Consider the following 25,711-nt stretch of genomic DNA (forward strand, 5'->3'; position numbering starts at 1 on the left):
TTCTGAAGATCTGAAGACTATGAAATTCAAGGTCAGGGTGTCTGGAGAGCACTTTTTTTCAGATTCTTTGATGGTGCCTCTCTATATCCTCCAGTGGTAGAAGAAACCAGGGGTGTCTCTTGGGTATTAACCTCATCTCACTCAGGAGGGCTCTGTTCCCATAATCTCACCACCTCCTCACCTGCCAGACCACCACTGTAGGAGTTAGAGGTTTCAACACAAAAATTTCAGAGGAGAAAACAAATATTTGTCCCTTTAGCAACATGTTAAGAAATAAGGAAAGTGGAATCCTAAAGAATGCTCAATTAAGACCATGAAATTCTTATAATGTCTAGAAAACTAAAAAAAAAAGAAGAACAACAACTAACAAAATAGTGAGAAGTATGGTAGATATTAATTCAGCTATGTGAGTAAGGACTTTGAACAGCATAGTCTAAATGCATTCATTAGAAGACAGAGATTTTCAGAGTAGCTAAAATCTAGACCCAACTGTATATTATCTACTAGGAAATATACCTTCAATATAAAGATACATAGAAATGAAAAGGAAATCATGAAATATATGTTGTGTTAATGGTGATGAAAGAATAAAATAGTCACTACAGTAAATTCAGTCAGAGCAGAAGAGAAATCCCAGGGAATGTTATCAGTGCTGACATGGACCACTACTTAATGATAAAGGGCCCAGAGTGTAAGCAGATACAGTAACCCCCAATGTATGTGTGCCTAACAAAAAATATGTAGCAAAAACTGAGAGAACATTTGGGCAAAAGAGATAAATATGGACAGGATCCAGCAGGCAGAAGTTCAGAAGAACGTGGTTGAACTACAAAGCAGTACCAATTGAATGGATATAATGGCATCTAGATGCTACCTCACCCATCAACAGCAGATAATACCTTCTACTCCAGTTCAAATGTAATAGTCACCAGGAAAGATCATATCTGGGTCTTCAAACATACCCCACTAATGTTAAGAGCATAGAAAACAGATAACATTTGCTTTCAGACTATAATGTAATTAAACTAGAAAGCAATAATGGAAAGATCCCCCAATTCTTGTAGATAAAATTACACACTTCTACTCAACAAATGGGTTAATGTAAAAAAAAAAACTCAAGAGAAATTATTAAAAAATATTCTGAACTAAATGCAAAAGAAAATAGAACTTATCAAAATTTGTGGGATGTAGTGAGTACCTTGCTTTGAGGGAAATTGATAGCACTGACTGCGTATGTCAGAAAAGAAGAAAGATCTACGATCAATAATGTAAGCTTCCACCTTAGAAAACTAGAAAATGAAGAGCAAATTAAATCCAAAGCAAGCAGAATAAAAGAAACAAACATAAGAGTAAAAACCAGTGAAATTGAAAACAGGAAGTCAGTGGAGAAATCAACAAAACCAAAAGTTGGTTCTTGGAAAAGATCAATAAAATCAATAAGCCTCTAGTCAGCCTAACTATGAAAAAAAAAGAAAAGAGGAAATACACAAATTATTACTATCATGTATGAAAGAGAGGCCATCACTAAAAACATCATGGACATAAAAGGATAATAAAATAATATTACAAACAATTCTTGTCTATCAATTTGATACTTTAGATGAAATAGACCAATTCTTTGAAAAACGTGACCTGCCAAAATTTACCCAGGAATAAACATACAATCTGAATAGGTCTACATCTATTTACAAAATCAAATCAATAATTAACAATCTTACCAAACTGAAAATGTCAGGTGCAAATAGGTTCATTGACAAATTTTAACAAACATTTAATTAAGAAAGTGTAGCAATTCTCTGCAATCTCTTCCAAAAGATCCAGGAAGAAGACATACTTCCTAACACATTCTAGGAGGTCAGAATTACCCTAATAACAACCAGGCAAACATATTAAAATAAAACTGCATAACACCAATATTCTTTATGAACTTAGATACAAAATCCCTTAGTATCAGCAAATAGAATTAAACAATGAATTTAAAGATTGTACACCATAACCAAGTGGACTTTGTGTCAAATACACAAGACTGGTTTAACATTTAAAAATCTATTTATGGGTAATCCATCCAGTAGTGAAATGAAGAGGAAAACAACAGATGTAAACAGAAAAAGCGTTTGACAAAAATCTGGCACCTATTCATGATTATAATCATCAATAAATTAGGGATACAGGAGAATCTCTACACCTTGATAAAGAATATCCACAAACAACCCACAACTTAAAATGCTTTATGACAAAAAACTCCAAGTTCTGAGACCAGGAACAAAGCAAGACTGGCTCTTTTTCAACATCATATTGAAAGCCCTAACTAATAAAGTAAAAGAAGAAATGGAAATTAAAAAATATACAGACAGAGAAGTAGAAAATGCAAATTTGTTTATGTGATCATCTCTGTATGAGATCTGAAAGAATCAAAAGGAAATCAGAACTAACAAGTAACATAGGAGGTAAGGTTGATATTCAAAGTCCAGTTGTTTTCCCAAATACCAGCAATGTACAAATGGGATTTGAAATGAAAACATACTACCATTTACACCAGCATCCAAAATACTGAAATACTTATGTTAAAATCTAACAAAATATGTGCAAAATCTAGGTGGGAAACTGCAAGTCTGATGGAAGAAACAAAAGAACCTAATAAGCTAAGAGAGATTCTATGTTCATGGATAGGAAGACTTGAAAAATATACACATTTGTGGATAGTTGAAATCCTGGTTCTAAAATTCCTATGTCAAGACAAAAACCCAGAACACCCCAGTCAATACTGAAGAGAAACAAAGCTGGAACATGGGAACACCTAAATTCAATACTAATATTAAGGCTACAGAAATCAAGAAAGGATGGTCATGGTGAAAAGGACAGACAAATTGGTGCAACAGATGAGAGAGCCCAGAAATAACCCACAAATTCAGTCAACTCATATTTGACAAAGGAGCAAATGACAGCCTCTTCACAATATGGTCCTAGAAAAACTGGATGTTCACATGAAAACAGTGAATCCAGACACAGACTCTGTACTCTGCACAAAAATGAAATCAACAAGAGCTGCACTCTTAAATGTAAAATGAAAATCTTATTATAAAAGTCCTAGACTGTCATACAGGGGAGAAACCTAGATGACCCTGGGTATGGTAAAGGTTTTATAGACACAATACCACAAGGCCAATCCATGAAAGAAGTAACCGACAAGCTAGGCTTCATTAAAATGAAAAAAACTTCTACTCTCTGCATGATGTCAAAAAATGAGAAGGCAAGTCACAGAATGGGAAAAAGGTCTCACCAAAGACACTTCTAATGAAGGACCTCTATAGAAAATGTACAAAGAACCCTGAAAACTCAACAATAAGAAAATGAATAATGCAATTAAAAAGTGGACAAAAGACCTAAACAGACATTCCACTAAATATATGCAAATAGCAAGCAAATATATGAGCATATGTGCAATATCCATTCCTCATTAGGGAATTGTGAATTGAAACATCAGCAAAATATCACTACAATTCAGAAAATTAACACCAAATACAGGAGAAGGCATGCAGTAGCAGGAATACCCAATCACTGATAATGGGAATGCAAAATGGAACAGCCATTCGGAAGGCATTTTACCTATTCCTTATAAACCTATTCTTATCATAGGATCCAGCATTTGCACTCCTTGGTATTTACCCAAATAAATTGAAAACTTATGTCCTTGCAAGGTAAAGGAAGAGTACAGGGGATGGAGATGGAGAAAACTATGTTATATACATTTATGAATATGGCAAATGAACCCAACTGTTTTGCATCACTACCAAACATTAAAGAACAAAAATAAATCTTTAAAAAACCCCACACATAGATGTTTATAGCTGCTTTATTCAGATTTGCCAAAACTCAGAAGCAATGAAGATATTCTTCAGCAGATGAGTGGATAAATAACTGGGGTACACCTGGAGAATGGGAAATTATTTTGCACTAAGAAGAAATGAGCTGGCAAGCCATGAAGGACAAGGCATGGAGGAATCTTAAATGCCTGTAATTAAGTGAAGGATGCCAATCTGAAAAGACTAGATAGTACATGATTCCAACTGCATGATGTAGTTGCCAGGGGTTAGAGGGATGAACAGGCAATTTTGTGAGCCAGGAAATGATCAGTACATATTGGAATTGGTGTGTAAATAAAAGATTTCCTGCTGTGCTCTGAAAAGAAAGCTGTCCAATGGATATCTGAAACAGATGAGATGGAAATCTGATCTACGCAAATGTAAAATTCATTACTTGGTCTTTAGGAAAAACAAAAACATACCAAAAAAATTTATCCTCCCCCCAAAAAACCCAACAAAATAAATTTCTGTGTAGCTAAGGTTGTTTTAATGCAATAGGTATTTTGCTTTTGTAACTTTTGAAAGTAATTCTCTATTTCTAGATTTTTAAAAATCAGCTACCTATACAATCAGGCAATTTTGTGTGTGTGTATGTGTGTGTGTGTGTGTGTGTGTGTGTGTGAGTGTACATGAGAGTACATATGTGAATCTCTCTCTTTGGGGAGAAAAAGCTATTTTTTTCTTTCTTCTGGCTGAAAGAGCAATCTTGCATTTCTTTAGAGGTAGTATTAACTGTAGCATTTGGAGGACTCAGTTATAATGCTAAATACTCCCCTAGTATCCAAATCACTAAAAAGCAACTAGGGAGATTTTTGATCTCTGAGAAATGAGAAGTTGGCGATAAGGTATTGTTTTTCAATCATCTGTCTAGTAAAACTTTAAAAAGAAAAATCAAGGAAAAACCCCTGTGCAGAAAAGAACACTGGGGAGCCACCACTCATGGGAGCAGGAATTGCAGAAGCTTTTCTGGAGAACAATTCAAAGCAGTCCTACCATCCTAACAATAGGAGCTAACCTGCACTGTTCTTAGAACCTTTTATATACCTCTGAATAAAACAGTACTATCTCCTCAGTTTCACAGATGAGAAATCTGAGCCAACAGAATTGATGATCAATAGCATATATGAGAATGAAATAGCTTCCAAAAGCTGGCTCTCCACTTTGGTCTTTAACAAGGAGTCTATTCGCATGTAACTCTAATCTGGCCCAGCAATTCTCTCCCAGAGTAGACACCTCCAGAACCCCAGAACTATCTACAAGGGTCAATAGCCTTCTTTCAAATACTATTAACTATTTTATCCTCATTTCTTATTCTAAAAATCCTCAGAATAATTTAAATTGAAATAAGATTGGTTCATTTACTTAACCTGAGATCAGATTTAAAACCACAGAGAAATCAGAGAAAAATTGAAATCTGACAATATATACCTGTTTTGTTTTATCTAAGAATCTTGAAATTTTAATGCTTCCTTTCCTGTTTCTCATTAATCATTTACTTGTATTAAGAAAGTATTGTAGTTTATTTAGGCCTCATCAACTTCTTGTGTAAATGATTAACAGTCATATTATTTCTCTTTTGAGGGAAGTTTTTATCCTCCCTATTATGCTTTCTAATGGGTTGCTGTTGATACATAAATAAATAAACTATTACATTTTGCATAGTTACTTTGTACTGAACATGGTAGATAACTGAATTTTGATTAGTTTTTTAAATGTTATAGTTGATACTATTGGGTATGATACTAATATCATTATGTCCTCAAATAATTGTAATTTTGTTTCCTTATTTCAAAGGCTACCTTTTATTTATGTTTACACCTTATTAAATTCATGTAGACATCTCTAAATGACTTTATTCATGACATTGTAAAAATCCCTGTTTTATTGCTGAGTTAAGTAAAAGTATTTCTACTATTTTCCTTTAAAGATAATTTTGAAATAGAGAGAAAAGAATCTTCTTATACCTATTTTAACATGAACTTAAAGCTCAGTAATTGTTATTAATTTTACTGAATATCTGATAAGAAAATCATGAACTATTTTATGAGATATATCAATATAGACATATGTATATTTCCTGGGACAACTAGTAGCTTATGAAGGCCCTGTTCCTTTAATATAATGTTTTTCTGAACCGGTAAAATTTCACTTAGGTTTTCATAATATATTCATGGAATTTTTTACATTTACTGATTTATTTACTATCTTCCCAGGATATGTTCTCAAGAATATGCTAGCCTTACAAAGTCCATGGAAAAAAAATTAACTTTAACTTTTTTATGTTGTCAAAAAGTACACAATATAAACATTTGTCTGTTTCTTTAAAAGTTAAAAAAAGAATCAGTAAAATTATCTAGCTCTAGTGAATATGTAATTTTAATTTTTAATTTTTTTATTTACATATGACAGCGGAATGCATTACAATTCATATTACACATATAGAGCACAATTGTTCATATCTCTGGCTGTATACAAAGTATATTCACACCAATTCACATCTTCATAAATGCACTTTGGATAATGATGTCCATCTCATTCCACCATCATTTTTAACCCCATGCCTCCTCCCTTCCCCTCTCATCCCTCTGCCCTATCTAGAGTTCATCTATTCCTCCTCTGCTACCCCTCCCTATCCCACCATGAATCAGTCTCTTTATATCAGAGAGAACATTAAGCATTTATTTTTGGGGGATTAGCTAACTTAGCATTATCTTCTCTAAGTCCATCCATTTACCTGCAAATGCCATGATTTTATTCTCTTTTATTGCTGAGTAATATTCCATAGTGTATATATGCCACATTTTTTAAAATCCATTCGTCTACTGAAGGGCATATAAGTTGGTTCCACAGTTTAGCTATTGTGAATCATGTTGCTATAAACATTGATGTGGCTGTGTCCCTGTAGTATGCTGTTTCTAAATCTTTTGGGTATAGACTGAGGAGAGGGATAACTGGGTCAAATGGTGGTTCCATTACCAGTTTTTATAAATGGGATGGATTCAAACTAAAAAGTTTCTTCTCAGCAAAACAAACAATTTGTGAAGTGAATAGAGAGCCTACATCTTGGGAGCAAATCTTTACCCCTTGCACATCAGACAGAGCACTAATCTCTAGGGTATATAAAGAACTCAAAAAGCTAAACACCCCGAAATCATTCAATCAATGAATGGGCCAAGGACCCAAACATACAACTCTCAGAAGATGACATACAATCAATCAACAAATATATGAAAAAAAATGCTCATCATCTCTAACAATTAGAGAAATACAAATCAAAACTACTCTAAGGTTTCATCTCACTCCAGTCAAAATGGCAGCTGTTAAGAACACAAAGAACAGTAAGTGTTAGTGAGGATGTGGGGGAAAATGTACACTTATACACTGCTGGTGGGATTGCAAACTGGTGCAGCTACTCTGGAATGCAATTTGGAGATTATAATTTTAATTTTTAATAAACATTTATATTTTGATAATTTATATTTTCCCAGAAATTCTCCAACTATTTGGATTGTCACATATGAAACTTAAAACAGAAAATCCTCTGATCTAATGTTTCTTTCTTGTCTGTTATATTCTCTTTCTCACACCTAACTTTACTATTTTTCTTTGATTTTCCAAGATGTTATCTTGTGCTTTTTGAGATCATATCAATTCCATCTCCTTTCCATGCATTTGTTTCTTAATTTCTGTTACTTAAATTTTACAAAGGTGTAAAAAAATGAAAATGAATGTACATTGTCCTTTGGAAGGAAAAATTGTTCATGTGTATCTGTTGCTTCAATTAATGGTAGCATCAAATTGTCCTTTTTTAACATTGGGCCAATTGATCTTCTGGTGTTTGAAAGAAAAGCTCTCAAAATGTACACAAGAGTATTGTCTCTCATTATTTCTTCCCTTTGATCTTATCTACTTTAATGGTATATTATTTATGGCATTGTGGTTTCTGATTATTATAACTTCATGGTATGGAAAAATATTTTCAAAATACATTTATTCTCTTTCTGCCCTTTAGGTTTGCCATGCATTATTCTTTGTTTGAAATTAGCATTCGTTTCTCTCTTTTGTTGCATTTGCCTGATAAATATTTGCTCATCTCTTCATTTACAGTTTTTTCTTGATAGTCTGATTTTTATTGTAACTCTGCTGTTTTTATGGGTCTTAGTATAATACATTACACAGTGCTTGGTTTGTCTCTTGCTTATCTTGTTGTAAATTCAAATTTGTTTTACAGGGTTTCCACTGGGGGTGGATATGGACCATTCATGTTAATAAATACCATACATGAGAAACATAGTCCTGGGAAAACAACTCAAAGCAGGGACTGAGTCTCTGCATATGTGGTTGAGAAAATGCTGAGATAGGGAAGTGTTTTTACATTTGCTGTTTCTGCCTGGAATTGGGGAACCCTGATCTTCACCCTGAGAAGCAGTATGGGAGGTAATGTGCTTTGTGGAAGTGTCTGTAACATGAATAATAACAGCATCTCTGGTAAATCCAATTTTGTGGGCTGATTACTGGGAACATTTTCTTAACGATCTTTCTAGATCAGCTAACACCTTTAACTTGGACAAGATATAAAACTTACAGTATGACTAAGGGATATATTGAAAAACTCAAAGTGACACAAAAGTGCCACAGATGCATATTTAAAAATCTATAAGTGATCTTTTACCTGGTTTTGTATAGTAAAGAATGGCTGGTTTTAAAATTTAAGCTCTTGCACACAAACATTTCAAGCCAAAGTGACCACATTGTATTATCACACACCATTTATCATCTTCAAAGATATTCCTCTCTACAACTGAGAGCTAGGAAATACTTCAAGCATCAAGCTTGCGGGTAGCTGCTATAACTGGAGTGAGACTGTGTTGCCTATGGAAATCAATCAAATTGAAGTGAGCCAGTTAAGTGAATGGCGGATTGTCACTGCTAAAATTCTTACTACTTCAAGTGACTTCTTTCCACACACATTTTAATTCATCACAGAACCAATCCCACAAGTGTTGGGAAAAGCACACAGCATGGATTCTGACATTCTTCATTGCTAAAGCACCTACACAATCCAAGGATTCTCAGAGCATACACAGTGAACTCCTCGTGTGTTTGGGTTTGAATGCTTTTATCCCACAGTGAGCTCCTATCACAAAAAGAATCTTATACCTAGAATTTAGCTGATTAAGCACATCAAAAATACCTTTGAATATCCCTGAATTCAGACTTCAATTGCCAGGTCCCAGGTGTTTAGATACCAGCCAATGATGCTCTTCTATTTCTCTTAAACTTTGGACAATTATTTCCCTTTTCCTACTTGTGGAAAATAAGCTGTATTTAAAGTAGGAAAAGAAAGATGTTACATAGGTGTAAATAACAGAATCTCTTTTTCTCCCCCCACCCCCTGCAGACTGAGTGCATACAATGGCTGGTTAAATATAGGATATCACCAAATCCGTATTGCTTGACCTGAGTCTCTTATTCCACTTTGCAAATGGCAGGCCAACTGCACATGTGCTAATATATACATTCTCTGCATAGAGAATGCTATAGGGACATATGTAGATATTGACAAACAGGAGAGAAAGTTACATTCCAGAGACCAGTGTGTACCGGATCTCAGAAAGGAGAGAGCAAGGCAAATGCAAACACTAATGTGAAGAGAGATCAGATAATAAGGAACATAGACTCAGGAGATCCGCTCACCCACAGGCATCTTTGAGTAGTCAACAGTGCTCTAGAACTCTGGTGCCTCTGAACACGAATGCCACTTCTTGAATCAGCCACACCACACCTTTAAAGACACGCTTAGCACACAGTCCCCCTTAAGTGGAAGCCTTTGGCTGCTTATTTAATTAAAGGACTTCAGCATGTCCCATGGGCACAGTCTGAAGCACTTCTTTGGACATAGACTTCTCCTTTGTGCCAATTTTCTACAGATACTTGGTTTAATAAGCTTTTCTGAATATATAATTCTGACCTTGCAGAAACCTGTGACCAGTATTGTCAAACTCCTTTGGCACAAAGCACAAGCCTAACTAATATATCTGGTCTAAATTATTGGAGCTTTATGAATTTATGAATTATTTTCCCTAAAAGATATGTGCTTCCAAAAATGAATAAGTAATGAATACCTAGTATAGTCCCAAAGACAACTGACTGAATTGGTTCAAAGTGGGGGATTTTCTATAACCTAAACCACTCCTCCATTTCAAAAACTTGGCTCTTACTATCCACCTGTCTGGGTAACTTCTTCACTCAACAGCTTCTTTGATCACATTTTACTATTTTGGAAAACAAGAAATATATCTATGAACATACTGGGAAATAAAGGCAAGCAGACTATCTAGGGATTAATGTGCACGCTGCAATGAATACAGAATCAGAGGGTGAGAGCTGTTATATAATTCCCTTCTCATGCAATGGAAAACAGATTTACTTAATTGCTTGTGCTTAAGGGCAATGTCATCTTGCATGGCTTACTGTTTTATACTGATGGGAGAATATTAAGTTACTAATGGCACAAGTCTATAAAAAAATTCATAGGCCATGAACTAGCATGTTATAGAAGGAACAGAATTGGCAAGCAATGGCACTAATTTATGAAATTCCACATTTCGGATGCTTGACTCTTCACAGAGATGATTTTATGCTCTCTGCAAAGCCCATCAGTGCCATGTAAATCAGGAGAGTTAAATTACATTATCAACCCCAATGTTCTTAACTACAAGTTCCTCTTCTAGAGAGCAACTATCGAGTTCAGCCTTTGAGCCTCTCTTTGTGGCTGTGGGGTGCATGTTACAGACAAACTGCTTGGGATATTCAGTCTTGCAATACACATTTATTCAGCATTAAATAAGACAGAGAGTGCCATATTGGTTGGAATATTACCAACAGCTTAGAATCCAGCTGATAAATCTAAAGCATAATCATCTACATTATATGGCAAAATTAATTAATATTTCAAACTGAATTTTTTAAAAAGAATTAGCTATTGATGGACACAATACCTTTATTTTATTTATTTATTTTTTTGCAGTGCTGAGGATCAAACCCAGGGCCTCACATATGCCAGGCAAGGGCTCCACCACTGAGCCACACCCTTGGCCCCTCAAACTGAATTCTTGATTTAAGAATTAAGTTAGGAGAACAGCTGGGCTAGAGAAGAAGCCTTTCCCACCCTGAGTAAAGGACCCTCAGGGGAGTGACATGTGAACTTTTTACCCCTCCCACACCTTCCATACAAGAAGGAGAAATTGCAAAAGACTCTATGGAGCAGCAAGTCAGCTGAAAATATTGGCACAAGCCTTTTCCTGTTGTGATAAAAAAAAACAGTCACAATTTTTAAAAGTGGGAGGCACTTAAACTTATAGTAAAAGAAAGGCTAAGGGACTATACCAATTAAGAATGTTGTCCAAAGCTTTGATTCAGTGAGAACAATTAGAAAACTAATACTTATAAAACCAAATAAAGAAAAAAAAAGAAAAAGAAAACAAAAATGGTACTGCAATTGTACATAATTCTAGGTAGATGTCTAATATCTCAGTTTTCCATTTTCTTTTAAAAATTTTCTCTTTTTAATACTGATATCCAGGAATTGCCTTAGCAAAACCCCAAAGTGGATGGCTTAAAGCAACAGATTATGTCGTCTCATGGTCGTGGCAGCCAGAGGTCTGAAATGTGGGTGCTGGTATGGCCCTGCTCCCTCCAGAACCTGTAATTCTGATTTCTTCCTTGCCTGTTCTGGCTTCTGGTGCCCCAGGTACTTCTGGGTCTGTGCAGAATAACTACACTTCTGACTCCTCCATGTTCTTATGACCTTCTTTCCCCTGTGTGTCTGCATCTCTCTGTGCCTCTGTCTACAGAGCCTTCTTTTTATAAGGACACCAGTTACTCAGGAAGACCTCAGATTGATTTTACTAAATTATTTTTGCAATAATCTCTTATTTCCAAATAAGGGTCATATTATGAGGCATTGGGCATTAGGAGTTTAAAACATATGAGAGAGGACACCCTCAAATTCCTAGCATCATCGTTAAAACTGTGTAAGATCCTGATACGTTAATATACCTGTATAGGCATATACATATATTTAATGAGGTGTTGCCACATGAATGTATTTGAATTGACCCTGATATGGCTTTCTGCTTCAGGGGATGCCTACACGGTAAATGCATAAGGACAAACCCAGGCTTGACATCTCCATACAGTAGGAAGTTTCCGAGTCAAGGCACTAAGATGGCAGGTTGGCTGGCCCTGCTATCCTAAAGTTACACACATGCAACCAGTCGATGGTCAGCCTTGGAGGCTCACCAACACTGAGCCATTATCCAAGTGTCAATTTTTCCTTGAGATCTGTGACTTTTATTCATTTATTTATTTTTAACATGGAACCCTCACCAGTGAGGAGGCAAAATGGAATGGAACCCTGAAGAAGACCCACAGATTTGGGCTTGAAGTTCCACCAGTAACCAGATAAGGGACTCTAACAAAGTTTTTGTACTTTTCAAGTCCTCAATTTGTACACCTGTACAATGAAGAGTCTTATGCTGTTGTCCAGAACAGCTACCAGGAACACTGGGGTGAGGCATTCAGATAAAATACTTATCAAATGTAACTTACCCCCAGTTCATCATAATATGACCTGTTCAAAGTAAACACCTGTGTGAGAGTAATTTCCATGTCCTGGGATACTAACCACAACCTCTCATGAAGAATAGCATTTAGTATAAGTGCGACATGCATCAGTTTTAATTAAAATTACAGGTTAAAGTAAATGTGCTCAATTTCTGGTAATTACACAAACAAAATTAGATCAAAACAGAATTGAGACACCAGATTCACTCATTTAATATGCATTTCTAGAGCATCAACTATGGGCCTGATGTTTTGTTTTTTTTTTAAAGGCCAGGTGTTACAGACTTGAGCAATAGGAAAAAGGATGACAAAAATATCATGACTTACCCCACCGACTTTCTCAAAGTGAGATCCATCTTTCTTAAAATCCGTGAGGGCCTCTTTGAAATACCAAGTGAACATAATGTCTAACAGCGGATCGTGTTGTGCCTGGCAGGGCAAAATGACGCTTTCACCCACAGAAACGTCCATGTTAGATGGCGCCAGCGTTATCCTAGTTGGTTCTATTAGGGAGATAATTCATAAGTAAAACTTTAGCATTTCTGTTGTGATGAAAGCAATTTGTACAGGCAAATTCTTCATCCACCCTATAGTGTGTGAGCTTTTATATGCTTAGGTATACACACACATCTATGCAATGAAAAGCCTCCATGGTTAAAATAGATGTTTTAATGCAGTCCTATAATACATTTCATGGGATCCACCAAATTTTTTTAAAATAATTAGCATATCTGAGTCAACAGATTACAAAAGTTTAAGATGAAAGTCACCAGTAAGCAAGAGTTATAATAAGACTGAAAAATCCATTTCAACTTAGTTTTATGGTTTTGTGAAATATAGTGGGAGAAACAGAAACTACTGTGTTTTCACCAACTTTCAATGACCAAAAAACACATTAACATCAAAATTCAAATAGACTCAAACCTTTGATGTGTACGTGGATATGAAAAGCTCAGAATAAGCTTAGAGATGCTTAGAATAAGCGCAATGGGAGGGCACTCTGCTAAAATGTTAACTGATGTCATTTTTTTCCCTAGTGGAAATGTCTGTGGCACATTCTGCCTGCCCTTACCATGAACCTTCTATCTTTTCTGAATTAAATTTCCTTGCTCCAATTTTCCCAGTGCCATTCCCCTTGATGTTACACCATGTGGCAGAAAATGTCTTCAAAAGTCACTTGCATATGTGGTCTGTACTTTCTTGATTAAATAGCCTCTTTAACCCAGTAGTTGGGCATAGGTCTCCCTGACTAACCTGTTCTCATCAAGGTCCCCTGCTATGAGACCCAATGATAAAGTCTTGGTCTCATTCTTTGAGCCTCTAAGCTCTGTCACACTTGATCACTGGTTCTCCCTCGTACTCTTTCCTCAACTGGTTTTTGGGACATCATGCTCCTGAAGTATTATTTACTGTCCTGGTCATTCCTTTTCTCTATCTCTCTTTAAGGTCTCACTTCTGCTACTATATTTCTTAATGTACAATGAATGTGTCAAGCTCAGTCCTTTTTAAAATTCTTTTTAGGGTGATCTAAGATGGTGTCTTGGCTTCAAGTCCTCATCTATATGCCAACAACTGTGAAAGGTATCTCTTCATCTTTGATTTACACAAGTCCAAGGTCATCTATCCAACCACCTACTCACTGTCTCCACTTAGGTGTTAGTCACCATTAGTTCCCATAAAGTACATTGTAGGATTAAATTCTTAACTCTTTTGAATTAAGGCAGAGCAGAGTACAATGCTTTGGCTGATGAAATGTATGTAAGAGTTACATGTAGCAGCGACAGGCAGAATTCTGCAGGAACTAATAGGTAATGTGATGTGTCTCCTTCCTGTTCTGTGGTGACGTGCACTGTCCCAGATGGTGGAGACACTGGGGGTCTTTGTTCCTGAATGAGGAAGCAAAGCTGACTCTGAGGACTTGCAGTATGCATGAAAAGTGAAGCCAGGCTATTTTAATCCACTAAGATTTTGGCAAATCTCTGATCTGCTTTACAGGGAAAGATCCTAATGATATTCTAAACATCCAAACTATGCTCATGCTCTTCTTTCACCCCAAAGCTTTGAAACCCACAGCCTGAGCAATCTCAGCTCTTCTGCCATTTTTTTATTTGTTTACCACACACCCTGCAGTCCCTCCTGACTCCTTTCTGAGACCTCAAATCCAATTTGTAAACACCTTATCCTTCAGAATATATGCAGAATCTTATCCCATTCCATTAGCTCCTCAGCTGCCAATCTCACTTGGATCATCATCACTTCCTGTTGGTTAACAGTCATGGGCTCCTGAGACTTTGAAAAACAGCTAGAGTCACCCTTTCACATCATCTTATTTCTCTGCTGAAAACCTTGCAGTAGTTCCACTTTTCAATTCAAGTGAAAACTGAAGTCTTAGCAAGATCTACAATTGGTCCACATAACTGCACCCTAGAAATCTCCTGGTAAACTCCTTTATCTCCCTGGAGTCTTTGTACCAAAATTTCCATCTCACTTATCTTGATTCATACTCTAACTCATATTTCTTCATATAGTCTCTTTACTTTCTCAATTGTTTGCAATATACTTCCTTCTAATGATCTCCTTATTTCTTCTTCCTAATTTTCATTTCTCTATCTTGGGCAGAATGTAAAAAGAATGACTAAAGATTCTGTTTCAATGTTTTCACTGATCCAGCTCAAACAATGGGTACATAATAGGTGCTCGTTTTTTTTTTCCCCTGAATGGATAAATGAACAAAATTAACCCAAAACTTAAATCTTATCGATATCAACAGTTATTTGATGAGCTTGAACATCTCCAGAAAAGACCAATTTTAATGAAAAAGAGAACACACTTAGAAGATCTGACCCAATAGGAGAACATAAAATAAAAGATTATCAGCATATGCCATTTTCCCATCATCCCAGCACAGTAGTAGCCAAGTACCCCACCATGTCCACTGTGCTGTGCTATAGAAGTATACAGTGTCATGTTCTTGACCATCACTTGTTAGAAACACAAGCGCAAACACATTTTTTACCTTCACAATGTACCACATTTTGTGGAAAACACATGCCCAGTTTCTTTAACCATAATAATAATATATGTCATGAAACGCATCTCTGATAAACCCATCTTGACGAAACACACGCACCTGTGACTACCAAGTGTGTTGTCCCATTGGCTTTCCCAAACTGGTTTTCTGCTGTGCAGGTATAGGTTCCTGAGTCAGCCTTTGTCACATTGTCTATTTTGAGTCCTCCATCTTTTAAAAAAGAAAATCTAAAGGAAAAGTACATTTGATCAATAAATGTGTAATAGTAACTTTTTTTTTCAAAAAATAAATAGCAATTTTTTTTCAGAATTTATTATCTTATGCTAATACTGTTAAGGTCTGATAAACTAAGCCATGGCCTTTTAGGAATAAAGAAAATGAAAAGAAAACATGCATAGATACACAGAGTTGAATAAGAAAAGATGCTCTACCAAATTGAACTTTGCATGATGTTTTTATGCAGCACTACTAAACAGCATTACTTAACATTGCACCTAATTTGTAAATGCCTTTATCAAATAAGTGTGAAATGTTTTCCAAAAATATATATTGTTGTAGATTACTCATGGGGTAACCTTGTAAGTTTTCAGAAAATAAAAAGCAGACATGTCATCATTTCCCTTAAATTTGAAAAAAATATATGGAAACCAAGAAACCTGCTTGTCTTTCATTATGAACTAGGAAAGTCACAGTTGACTTAATAAAAATTCAAGTTTTGTAAAAAATAAAAATTGTGTGGTCACCTATGAGCTATTGTAAAGATTCTGAAAACTTTGATTAATATTACTTTTAAGTTTTTGAGCATCCATTTGAAATACTTAAAGCTTTAGCATCTTACTAATTGATCAAGGAAATATTATAAGTGTCTTATATGCAACAGGCACTCGGGAAGTCGCTGGGGTTTTTTACCTATAGATAAAAAGTCTCCATCTTTGTGGAAATAACAGTCTACTAGAATCGCAGACATTAAGCCACTAAGTAAACGTGAAAATTTCAGAGATTTGAGAAGTATTCTGAAGGAGAGAGAGAGGGTGAAGGAGAATTACTTTATGTGAGCTTCCAAGGTAGGGGGTTTCAGAAGTCCTCTTAGAAGGGGAGTCACTTGCACCAAGAAAGAACAAGATAGGATTATCATCTCTTATCCGTCTGATCCTTGTACCTTTGTTGCCCAAGTTGTCTACTCATGATCATATTCTCTCTCTTTGAATTCCTAAAATCATTATATCTATACTATCTACTGACAACTGAGAAGGGCTTTTATCTTTTGTGATTCATATTCTTAATGCATGAGTGTTGCATTTATGCAAATGGATGGCAAACTTCTTAAAAGCTTTGGAGCCCCAGTGTCAGAATGGTTAATACATGTTTCCACTTTTTGGGCCACCCATAGAAGAGCTAGGTAAGATGACAAGGATATTAGAATAGAATGGAGGATATCAACTCAGGCTTTAAATATTATCTTATTTGTTGCAAGATTTTTAGATGTGTAACATCTTTATAACTACAGAGTCACAAAAAAGTCACTGTGAGTAGAGTTTATGTATCAAATAATATAGGCAGCATTGATTTTGTATGGTTTTTTAATAGCCTGGTGATTTACTTTCATTTGCATCCTCCTACCTTTTCTCAAGTAAAGAGGTCCAGGGAAAATTAGCACCAGTACACAGGAGCTGTTCATGATCCTGGATCCTGAGGAGAGCTATCCATGAATGTTTGCTAGTCATGTGTTATTTTTCTTAACTATATCAAGGTAGGTTAAAAACAAAAGTTTGGGATATTTGGCCTACTAAGAAAATCAAGGAACAAGAATATTGTATTTCAAATTGGGGAAATTTCATTAAAAAATTTTAAAAATTCCAAGAATTTTTCTAGGAATCAATAGAAAAGCACATTGTATTTGATTTCCTTCATGAACTGTGACTATTTGTTTAGTATAAAATAAAAGCCCATTTTTGTCTCAAAAAGGTAATCAAAGAACTTTACAAAAAATATCTTTATATCTTAGTCTCCCAGAGAGCAAAGACTTTTCTTAATTAGTATGCAATAATAACTGAATTCCCTGCAGAGTAGAAAGATGTATGAAAATTTAAGATATGAAAGTATAGATCAGGAATTTTGAGAACCGTGGGGAGTAAACTTAAGTATAAATCATGCCTCTCTCCCTCCACCTGCCCAATCCTTGCTGAGACTTTCCTCTCTAGTACCTCATTGACTGTAGGAAGAAGACTATATCCTCAATCTGAAAACCTAGAAATCACTTACCTAAAGCAAAGATAAAATTCCTAATTACTATTACTATTAAAGAAAAGGCCAACATAGAGGGAGAGGTAAAGGATAAATTGAGAAACTAATTGAGGAAAAGAGAGTGATGGGATATCTGATCGAGAAACTCCTTGGAAGAAAGAGAAACTGTAATCAAGGACACTGCTCCCAGCACATTCTAGTTGCTGATCCCATCAGTAAAATCTGGGGGCCATGACACACAAAGAGAATATCACTTGATCCAAAACACTGCTCTCCAAATGTCACCCATGAAAAGAAAATGAAGATTTTCTGGAGACTTTAACTATGTAAAGAAAGGAAGCTGGCCAATGATATCAGAAGGTTAGGAAGACATTTAAATGGCAGAGGCAAACTCATCTGGTTTGAATGACAGGAAGGGGACAGAACTGGAAACTCGATGAATTAGTAAGCTTTCAAACAAAGACAAAAAAAAATGCCTCCTGTTGACTGATCAGATGTTGAGCTTTCATTTATAGCTTCTGATCTTCATATCACAAAAGTAAGATAGGTAATTCCAGTTATCTCTTCATGTTATGAATTAGTAAATTTCCACTAAAAATAAGAAATTATTTGGAATATTTGGAGAACAAGAAGTCCTTCATCGTATTAACTCAAGTTAAAATTGGGTAAATCTGTCTTCATGGCCATGTTGACATGAGGCACAACTTCACAGGCCAGGACTAACATCTTAGGAATCACTGGAGGACTTGAAAACACACATAATGACTCTCAAAGAATGTAAACTCTGTGTGTATCATAAAAATTGAGCTAATTGGTTATTTTCTTCCTAAATTGGTTCTTCCAGTAAGTTCTAAAAGGCCCACAGGGCATTTTGCACAACATAAAAATAAACAATATTCAGTAAATGGATGAAGTAATTGTTTCTCAACAGAAAACCTTCAATAAGCCAAGCTTCCCTACAGAGATTTGAAGTGAAAATTTTATACCACTTCACTATAAATGAAATTGCTCTCTAAGCTTTCTGGGAACAGGTTTTTCTGCAAACAGAGCTGAAAATATAGATAACAATGAGAGACTCTAGTCTTGGCACAGAAGGTTAAATAAAGATTTCTGAGATTAACATTCAGAAACATGGTATTCCAGTTTGCTTTGAGTAATGGGCAATTTAAATCACTGTGGCATTTTAACTTCTTGATCAGTTTCATAATATACCTTTATGTGTAATTTTTATTGGCCTTTTCTGTTGTAGCAAGAGGTTAATTATTTCCCTTAACTTTATGCAGTCTGCAGATGGTTTGGGATAAGTCAACGTAATTACTCTGAGCTGCTCTAATGATCCATGCTATAATTCAGTGATGGCATTGAATTTATGACTTTTAAAAAACACTGTTTGCTCAGAAAGTATAATGTTGTCTAGGCAACGCTGACCTGTGCTTTAGGATGGCATTTAAGCATCCGTAATAACAGTGTGTTCCAGAACATGGAAAGTGTGGAGTGCTCCATATATAAAGCAGGGTGTTGAAGATACTGCTTTCCCTTTGCCTGTGTTCTGAATATGATGGCAACTTATTCAACTTGGATTTAACAAACACACTGCCACTCCTCCTTTACTCAGGAAGTGCACCTCAGCAGAGATGAGACCGCATAAAGTCGAACTGATTACTGCTGTACAGAAAATTGACAATGCTATTTTGGGTAGTGCCTTCTGAGCATGTATTCTAAGGGCTGTTTGCATACAATTAGTTCCAAGAGAAAAGCACTCACCATGCATATGCTAGATAATGACAGTCAAGGAAAGGAACTATGTATTGATGAAACGGAGACAAAATAAACACCAGAGAAAAAGACAGGGTATCTTCTCACCTACAGCTACTCTCACACCTACAAGTTTGGCAGAAGCACTGTCCCCCCTGCAGTTCAAAGATCACCTGCAGACAGTGTTTAGAAAAATAATACTAGACTTTCATTCTTTATGGTCTTTCATCTTATAAACCCAACAGTGTTTGTTTAGTGATCATTAGTCAGACAATCTACTAGGAAAAGAGAAGCGGAAGGGGAATGAGTCAACTATTAATGATCATATCTTTGAGGAAGGTAGCAGTGAAATCAGAAGTGGCTCTGTGGTTTTGCCGGACACACATGTTCCATGGAGCAGGCACCTGAAGTCCTAGAGTAGATTGAGATTGGCTTCACTCTGCAGCTGGGGAAACACTGAATTGAGACCAACAGACATGCCTTCATATTCATAAGGATGGAACTAACAATAAAAGGTCATTTGCTTCACTTCAATTCAGTCTTTCTAAATGTATATTATCAGGTCAAATATATCTGGAGCTAAATGAATTTATATGAAAGTGACAAAAATTTTCTCTCTAGAGGACTCAAATCAGTAGGGAAAAAAAGGACCTTTAAAGAGGATTTCCAGTCTAAATGATTATATTCAACTGTGCACTTAATTCATTCATGAGGCCCAGGCAATAATTCATTTGAAATATTTGCATCTGTAAACAAAAGAATATCCAAAAATATCACAAATACTCAAATATTAAATGATAATACAAACAAATAAAAATCCCAGACAAATAAGATAAATGATGGTTTGATGGCTTATATATTGAAAGAAAACTTCAAAGAGTATAATAATTAAGACTCAGAGGTCCCCACCCTGGGCTCTCTTCTTCTCTGATCCCTGATTCAAATCAATGAAAACCAAAACCATCCACTTTATTGCTTATATTACAGATAAAGTGATGCAAACTGCTTCAGTGAGCAACCATGGGCTCCTGACACCTCCTCTCAGAATGTGGTAGACTGGACGTCATTGGCACTTGTGAAAAACCAGTGGTGCTACCCTTACAGGTAGGCCCAACTGTGTAATAAACAGAACAGCAGGACATGCACCCCCACCCAACTGGCAGATACCAAATAGAGAATAGGGAGGAGACCCATTATGCTAGGATCTTCCACAGAAATTCAGGAGCCAGACAATTCCCTACGAAGAAGTTGGAGAAAGACCCAGATGATACTCTAATGAGTGTCCTCCTCCTTAGAGAGTAGAAACCCTAGAAAGGAAGTCAATTCCAACAATAACACTGAAGTGCAAAAGACTTATGGTATGTGCATAGGAGGAATTTCATCAACTCAAAGGTTATAGAGGATGCTGAATTATTTTTGTGGACCCAAATTGATTTTTTTGGGGGGGAAGCAACACTGATCTTCCTTTGGGAAGTCTTAGTAGGGCTATAAATCATGGAAGCCTGTCTTATCCTAGCTGAGGGAAGTCTGGTGAGTTACTTTACTAGGCACCAGTTACCTGGAGAATTTGTTAAATTAGCAGTTGTTGGGTCTACTGTCAGATTAGGCTGGAGATGACCCAAGGATTTGCTTTTCTAATAATTCCCCAGTGTATCTGGTGGAGTTGAAGTGGGGACCACACTCTGAGAAGCAGTATTCTGCACTATGGTCATTGGACTATCCATCTTCAAACTATGTGTCAAAGTCAGGCTCTGTAACTTGTCTAATCATTCTGTTTAAAATCCTTCAGTCAATTCTTTGAAAGAGTTCATAAATTTCTAAAGGAAGCATGCTACCAAGAATTGGTATTTTGCACACACTGTTTTTTCCATAAACATTTATTTTCTCAACAAAAATAAATGGTACTGAAACAATCTTCTATGTAGGAAGGACAAGGCTTAATTATAAATTAAGGGCAACCAACAAGCACCTATCTTATTGTTCAGTTCTTGCAAGACAGAACAGTTGTGCCCCAATGCTCTAATTCCAAGGTTATCCTCCTTTATAGATATTCATCAATATTCAAGTCATCATTTGAAAATTCATTCAGCATTACTAACCATTCTAGGGTATAAAACTTGTTTTAGCACTTGAAGATTCTTGAGGTCACTCTCTGTAGAACAAATGCACACATGACAAGAGTTCTGATACAAGTGAGGATGGAGAAGATCTTCTACAATTCTCCAGGCATCAGGTTGGGACCTTTTGCTGGCAATTCAACTCACCCAATGATTCAGAAGTATGTTTGGAATTTTTGTCTTAGATCCTCCAGTGTTAGCCTTTCTAGAAGTGCCTTACAGAGAGACTTTTTTCCTATGATGACTGTTGCACATTTGAGAATTTGTTCCTTATAAATCATCTTGCCCAAAAATAGAGTGCTAATGTTGCATAACTCAAATACACAGGTCTAGACTCATACATCTGTCCACCCTATGGAGTTGGTTCCAATCTGTTTTCCCAGAGAAATCTCAAAAATTACAATCTGAACTTTCTGGATCCTCTTCCATGCAGAGAAGCACTAACAGCCTATTCAGTCACAGGTCCTGGGGAGTCACCACAATCTTAGTAAGAGGATAGAAACTTCAATACTAACCTAATTGACTTTTAAGCATTTGACTTTATATCTTCACAGCAGAACTTCCTATGATCTCCAAATTCTTGATGCTGAACATACACTTGAACTTATTAAAAATATGCACATTAAAAAAAATCACACAAAAGTAGCTAAAAGAAACATGACTCATATACTCTTCCAGAGGCTTGAGTCTTCCCCCCCAGCTGCCTTTTCTCTTGCAGCATTAGTGATTGAACCCAGTAGCTTGCATAAGCTAGGCAAATGCTCTGCCACAAAGATATGTCCCCAGTCCCTAGAATGTTTTTTTAAAACTGATAGTTCTCTCTGGACTGGGAGAAGAAAATTAATTGGTTCAATTTTGTTTTAAGGATGTTTTGCCTTTCTTGGTTCTCATGAGTATCCATTAGATTGGGATTCACATGTATGCATTTCTTGGTCTATTGAGAGTTGTATATCTCCTCATCAAATGGTTTTATTGCATTCTATGGATACTGTTTATTAATAAGCAGTATTTTTCTCCATTCATTTGTTGGCACAAAGTTCTGGGTCCAAATTGTGGACCTCCACTAAGGAGTACAACTGGTGGCACATATTCTATAAATGAACCTCACACATTCATTCTGTAGCACATTTCTAAACCTGTGGTATGAAACATGCTCTGCTATAAGCAATAAATATTCCCTGGTAAGGATTTTTGCTACCCTAATGTAACTCACATTTAAGTCAATTAGAAATCTGGAATATATTTCTCTCCAAATTTTCCTCTCAATGTTTGGTCTGTGTGTACTTTCACAAACGGTCTCAAATGCTTTGGAAAGAGACATGATACAAGTAATAACATAAATAAGAAGACACAGAGTGATTAAAACCAGGGGGAAGTAATAAATAAATAATAAATATACTGAGGTATAAGAATTTCCAATTATCTAAATTAGAAAAACATAAATTTAAGTCAAACTTGAAAGTACTATGATTTTTCCAACTAAGTCAATTAATAAATACTGTGAAAAATTCAGTGCCTAACCATATCTTCACACTAAAATTAAAGGTATTTATTTGTCTGGCACTTAAATGTAAAAGGTCAGAAAATCAGCTCTTCATTTTTTAGAAACAGAATTTTTTATATATTCTACCTTAATATATAGACTTTTCCCCAGGATTTTAGATTTTAAAAGAGTCATATACTCTCATCTTCCCACAGAAACTTCCCTAGCAATGAAATCTGCATTAGGACAGAATTAGAAAATCCACAAATAAGATCACAAAGTAAAAAACAGGTCACAGAGCAAAATGATGTTTTTTAAAGTTTTGTAGGCAGTGAAAAGTTGACCTAAGTATACTAACTTGATAGAAATTTCATAACAGATGAAAAATCAGAATATGGAAGCATCAGAATATGGAAGGCAGCAATCATCATGTCCACTCTACCTGATAACTTCCTTGTATAAAAATGCTATGGCAATTGTATCTTATACAACCATCTGAGCATCCATCTATCCATCCATCCACCTACCCACCCATCCACTCATCCATTTATCTACCATCCATCTGTCCACCATCTATCCACCCATCCATCCACACACCCAAACTTTCATCCACCCACCCATCTATCCACTCATCTATTCATTCATCATTTATTCACCCATCATCCATCCATCTATCATCCATCTACATATCCATTCACTTCTTCTGTGAAAGGCTTCCAGAAGGGGAGAAAATACTATAACTGAACTGTCCATATTTTAAATAGGAGATCTCAAGGATAGAAATCTATTTTAAAATCAATTTTACATATTTTGCAGGAACAGTTGAACAAATTAAATTTAAAAAAATTATAGATATGTTTAATACATGGCACATTGCTCAAGAGAGGATGAAAACCTTCAACAAGTATTGTTGAGTACTTATAAAGCACTACAAATTTTTGAAAACTATGAGTAAGAAATAGATCCTATTCTTTAGAGACTTCTATTCTAATGGCCAAGGGGATCCATGTAATTCATGCATAATTAAGTGTAATTATTACATATAAAAATTTACATCTAAGGAACATATTCATCCAGTTCTACCTCCCTAATATATCCTCTTCTTCATTTCTACTATCTAACTCTAAATATTCTCCAGTTACCCTGAGTTGTCTCCTAATCAGATTCATTGCTTTTCTCCTTTTTCTATTCAAACCACTCTCCACACTGCAGACAGAGTTATTTTTAATCAGATTATGTTACTCTTGCTTTCACAGCTTAAATGATTTCACATTCCATTTAAAATAAAATCTAACATTTTTGCCAAGTCTTCAACGACATTCATCTGTGGGATTTAATGTTTTTTTACTCCCCCCAATCCCATGACACTTCAGTGTCACTGCCCTTCCTCCTGATTAGTTTTCTATTAAAAAATTACTTCATTAATAAGGCCTTTTTCAAATGCACTATATAATCATTCTTTTCATTTCTTTTATCTCTAAAGAAATGATCTCTTTTAGCTTACTTATATTTGGTCTCTTCCTTATGCAAAACCCATGAAGAAGAGGGCATGTCTTTCTAATTCATCCTCTATCCTCAGAGCCCAGAACAATGCAAAGCACATGGTCCGTGTTTCCAACTGCACTTCCCAAACATGGATACCATGATCTCCAACCCATGGAATTTTCTGGTGTGTTAGTCAGCTTTTCATCATTTGACAAATACCTGAGAACAACTTAAAAGGGGGGAAAAGGGGGAAAACGTTTATTTTGGCTCATGATTTTCCAAAGATTTTTGCCTATGGTAGGCAGGCCTCATAGGACAGATCATCATGGCAGTTGGTCATGTTGGAGGAAAGTTGCTTAGCACACTGAAGCCAGGAAGCACAGAGAAAGAGGTGAGAGAAAAGGGACCTGGGACAAGATACAGTTCCCATGGGCATATTCCCAGTGACCTACTTCTTCCAACCGTGCCCCACCTAACTACACTTTCCACCATTTTCCAATAGTGCATGTAGCTATTAATGGATTAAAACATGGATGAAATCAGAATCCTTGTGGTCTAATCACTCAACTCTGAACATCACTGCACTGGGGATAAAGCCTTCCCCATGATTCCTTGGGGGTTACCTCATATCCAAGCCATCTTGCTTTTGCTCCTCTAAGAAGTCCACTAGTAGCTGTGTGCAGCAGCCCACACTTATAATCACAGATACTTGGGAGGCTAAACCTGGAGAATCACAATTTCTAGATCAGCCTCGGAAAATTAATGGGACCCAGTCTCAAAACAGAATTTTTAAAAAATGGGTTACTGGTGATATAACTCAGTGAGGTATGCTTGCCTAGCATGCATGAGACCCTGGGTTAAATCTCCAGTACATAAGAAAGTCCATCAGCAGATAAACACATTAGCCTTACAAAAGAAGAAAATCCATTCATTTGCAACAACATGGATGAATCTGCAGGACCTGCTGAAAGAAATAGTCCTGACACAGAAAGACAAATATCGCATGACATTGCTTACATGTAGAATTTTAAAAAGTCAGACTCATAATAGCAGAGAGCAGGACAGTGTTTGCCAGGGGTTGGAGAGTAAGAAAACTGGGGAGATG

At 36.0% G+C, this 25,711-nt stretch overlaps 1 pseudogene; it reads right to left on the reverse strand.

The window, feature by feature from the left end:
- The window catches only part of LOC143640268 (contactin-3-like), a 76,497-nt pseudogene that overhangs the window by 30,260 nt on the left and 20,526 nt on the right, over positions 1 to 25,711 (reverse strand).

The sequence above is a fragment of the Callospermophilus lateralis genome, unplaced genomic scaffold, assembly GCF_048772815.1.
Source record: "Callospermophilus lateralis isolate mCalLat2 unplaced genomic scaffold, mCalLat2.hap1 Scaffold_1583, whole genome shotgun sequence".
Classification (NCBI taxonomy): Eukaryota; Metazoa; Chordata; class Mammalia; order Rodentia; family Sciuridae; genus Callospermophilus; species Callospermophilus lateralis.